Source organism: Macadamia integrifolia, chromosome 11 (assembly GCF_013358625.1).
Source record: "Macadamia integrifolia cultivar HAES 741 chromosome 11, SCU_Mint_v3, whole genome shotgun sequence".
Classification (NCBI taxonomy): domain Eukaryota; kingdom Viridiplantae; phylum Streptophyta; class Magnoliopsida; order Proteales; family Proteaceae; genus Macadamia; species Macadamia integrifolia.
In genome coordinates, this window is record NC_056567.1 from 16,723,763 (window position 1) to 16,728,430 (window position 4,668).

The 4,668-nt window shown below is 37.3% G+C and overlaps 1 protein-coding gene across 2 annotated transcripts in view; it reads right to left on the reverse strand.

Annotated features, from left to right (window-relative positions):
• LOC122094056 overlaps positions 1 to 4,668 on the reverse strand; it is a 10,041-nt gene that overhangs the window by 4,868 nt on the left and 505 nt on the right. The window lies entirely within an intron of this gene.

Here is a 4,668-nt window from a genome sequence, read left to right on the forward strand (position 1 = left end):
GTTTTTTTTTTTTTTTTTTTTTTTTTTTTTTTTTTTTAGGTTAGAGGAACTCTAGAGCAATGAGGGGGTGTCAACCGACAAAAAAGGAGGGTAGTGGGGTATGTTGGGTCGGGGTTTCAGTGGACTGCGGTGGTTTTTTTTTCTCTGTTTTCAACAGAGATCCCTTTTTTTCACAAAACCCTAAAAAGGAGGGGGCCAATGGTGGGTTTTTGTGGTAGATGGAAGAGGAAGAGGGTTACTCTTGGAGTGGTACAACGAAGGGCTGGCCTTTTTTTTTTTCCTTAGATCTCAATTCTCAATAGAACTGGGCACGCTGAGGAACAAAAGAGAACAAAGGGAAGAAGATATTGATGGGGAGGAAGGATGGAATCCTTCGGCTCTAATACCAATTGATGGAGGGCCAGTAGGGGTAGGGAGAACCTATGAGGTGAATTCAAAGTTGCAGTGGAGGGAGAGAAGATTCGCAAAAGAAGGGAGGAAGAAAATCACATATACACACTAGCCCATAGGCTCTTTACCAAAACCAATCTCAATTCATTCTTTCAATCTGATTTATCTATTGGTTACAACCAATTTAAAGGAAAAATAAATGACAGAAACAAAAACTCAACTGAAATATAAAACTACCCTAACAAGGCAAACCGATATTCTTATACTCTCTAAATCCTACGTGAACCTAACTTGCTAAAATAAAATCGAAGTCAATCTTCCTAATTAAAGTAAATCCTACTAGACCTAAAAATAATATGGATTTGATTCATTTCTGTCTGAAAACCCAGATGGGTATGGATTGGTCCATGGGTGTGCATCTGCATCATGGTTTGGTTTAGGTTCAGTTTCAGTTTGGTCTCGGTTTACCATGTAATATCCAAAATTATGAGGAAAATGTGTTTCTTTTTATAATAAATTTTGGGTTGGTTTGGGTTCTTTATTGTGTTATATCAGTTTCAATCAGGTTTTTAGTTCAGTTAGGTGTCTTATCGGTTTCATCGTGGTCCAGTTTGGATTTGATCACACAAAATGTCGGCCCAAAACATGATCTAATAAGCTCATATCGGTTTCTGTTAGACTTGGTTTTGGTTTGGTTCGATCAGTTTCACCGGTTCAGGCCTGGCCTTCACACCCCTACTTATCAAGCTCATGACTTGTCAATTCATTAAGTTCAAAACCAGACAAGGCATACAAACCAGCAAGCAATTGAAACCTGACAACAAAACTGAAATACAGATTTGTTCGATTCCCCCCCCCCACCGCAACCAAAAAAACAAAATAGGGGACAGCCTGCGAGGAAAAAAAAAGGTTATTTAGCCACCAAATTTTAGGGTTTAGATACCCCAGTGTGCAATGCCTTATTTTCATGAAATGGCATCCCATAATACAGGATAAGAGATCAGAACAATCAGGTGGGAGTCATCAATTGTCACCAGGGCATTAGGCCAGAAAAAGTTTCCTGGCTGCTGAAAAGTTTGCCGCAGTTATAGTTTTCAGATAAGCTTTACAAATCTAAAAGATAACCCTATGCTTAAGGTTGTCGATGGAAGGTGGACGGTGTTCAACAACAATAATAAAAATCAAGATCATTTGAGGACCTTAAGAACATCAGTAGGGGCTGCCAAAATAAATAACATAATTGCAATAAAACAGGGGCATAGCCAATGCATGAGGCTCCAGCCACTGCAGGGTCTGGAGAGGATCATAATGTACGCAGCCTTACCCCCGCTTTGCAGAGAGGCTGTTTCCCAACTCGAACCCATGACCACTTGTTCACAATGGAGCAACGTTACCATTGCACCAATAACATAAGAAATAATTAGGTCATTCTTCTAACTTAGAAGCAGTTTACAAGAATGCCAAGCCTGCCCAATCATATCCATATTTCTGCTGATTAGGCCCCATAATCAAAAGGATTTGGATTCAAGAGTTCTTAAATATTTCAGGATAAATATTGATGTTGAAAGGTAAAGCTAAGATCGGTTGACCTATTAGGTACCTAACTTTAAATTGAACTAAAAGCACAAGTACAGGATTCTCACCAAATAAAGCTTGACTTATCAAAACTGTCCCATCAACAAAAGGTTATTGTGCTAGGAGAGGTTTGCCCCTTAATATTTCTTAATCCAATTAAGTCTACATAGGCTTGAACTTCTCTTATTTTTCATTCATTTGGGGTTGGGGGTATCAAAGGAAATTTTTTCAAAGTTTCTGGTGAATTTTATAGGCTGCCACCACCAAAGATTATTAGATCTCCAAAACCAAACGACAAATATTCAATAACGCATTAATAATTTTCGCAAGAGAAAAAATAAAGATCGCATTTGTGTAGTTGATAATATGATAAAGAAAATATTTATTCCTTTTATAATAGCTCAAACAGGACATTGCATTCTTACCAAAAAATAGGAACATTACATATAGCTCTTAGATTACCTGTGATAAAATAAGCCACGAACAACCACAAGAGAAATACAAGAGAAAGGACAAACAAACCTAACCTTACGGATAGATAAAGAGCAAGTTTACTAACAGTACCAACTTTAGTTCAAGTTAATTATAGGCTTAAACCATTATCAAACAGTTGTCAATCAGAATATTTCAACTAACTTGATTTCTCTGTTTATTTCAAGCACAGATCCACAAGAATGACCATAAAGACAAGTCAGGATGGGAAACATGTAACAAGTGCCTGTTCAGCTTTTGGACCAGATATGCATGAAACAAATCAAGCCCAGAAAGACCCCAGACACTCACCATGGGAGAATAAAAATGACCAGTTGAGACCGACAGACAGATAGACATGCATTTGGAACATTGTGAGAAATATACAAGGAATCTTTCAGTGGACCCTGGCTTATATCAAAGTGCTGGAACTGGGAGCTAGAAACCATACCAGGTTATAGATAACATGATAACCATATTTGAAGCAATATTGTGCCTGGCATTGTAGAATTTATAGAAATAAGGCTAGAACACTTGGGAATTTAGGCACGTGATGAATACTTGTAAATATTTGTACAATTGTACTGCCATGCAAGGTAATCACATTGAGACACATTTCCAAATGAAGTGCATAAAGTCTTTCAAGAGGAAGTACCATACTTTTCATCAGCATTTTTAATTTGCAAGTCTTTCTATGTTCACAATAACCAGGCACTAGGGGAGAAAAAGGAACCTTTTACATGATTTTCTTATTTAAGAATTTTCTTATTTAAGAATCCGCTAAGAGTGACCTTTCTGAGACAGTTGCAGAATAGGAAGACTGATTATTAAGTTCTTCAACAAGTGACTCTTGATTCATTATTTCACACACAGATGTTGATATATCATGTTAATCCATCACACACCAACAGAATCAATGAAATATGGCCATTGTGAGTACTGAGGTTTAAGGATCCATTTTTCAGATGGATACAGGTTAGGGATCCTCATAAGTCTCAAATAAGAAAAGATATCATATATAACATCTTCAATGTGAAAACATGAGGATGACATAATTTGAAGATCCATTTTCTTTTTCTTTTCTTTTCTTTTCATAAAGAGAGAAAAGGCTGGGTATCTTGGGCAAAAGCTAGAAAAAAACTTTACATATTACCCAGGAATAACAGCTGACAAGCATGGTTTTGACTCTTAGCATCACCATTGTTCAATTTATTTCGCTACATCTGCATACTTGCCCTATTCTAAGGGTGGCAATCCATATGAAAAAATGCCTAAAGGTTTGGACTGGTCCAGTCCACCCCTCCTAGGACCTTGCAAAAGCAGAGTATGCACCATGGTATGTCCCTTTTACACATGTCCAAGCGAAGATATCCATGTCATAATATTCCCAACGAATATCATAAAATGGAAAAAGGAAAATCTAATGTCATGATATGCCCAACAATAAATTACAAGCTTTAGAAGTAACAAGATAATAAATAGTGTTGTGCAACTCTCTGACTGATCATATTGCAGCAACAAAGCAAGCTTAGGAATGAATCTAATGGAAATTTAGGTCTCTGTCTGCTTGGAAGATTCTTCTTTCCTCTTTGGTGAAAGAGGGCAAAGGTGTGTGGGAGATTGAAAACTAAAAGGAGAGAAGAATTCATCCACCAAGCGGGACAGAGCGCAACCCCCAAGCAATGTTCATTTCTCGCTCATCTCTTTGGGGGAAAGAAGTGATGGAATAAGTCCAGAACACATATACGCAATGAATTTCATCAAAGGAGGGAAGACCTTATGTATGCCCAGGAAAGCAACAGATTGCATTTCTGCAGAATGGAACATATTGCCACCTTGCAAAGTGAATCAACAAATGAGCCAGACCAAAGACCAAGCTGCCAAAATTTTGGGCCAGTAAATACTGTAATGCTTAGATGCTAGTTTCAGGTATTCCATGCCAAAGATTTTAATGCTCTCACGAGTCTCAAAAGGGTTAATCATCAGATTTCACAATAGAAAACCAAGACTCATCCCTAATCAATTCGGGTTAAATAAAATCAAACCCAATAACTACCCAGAGAAACATTAGACTAGAAAATTTTCAGGCTCTTCCAATCCCTTTTTCATTTTACAATTTTTATGTTGACTATTGTAACTAACCTAGATTGAGATACTCTACCAAACTTCGTAGAGTTAGACTAGAATTAACTAAACACATAAAAATAATCCAAGCCTCTCTACAACTTGCTC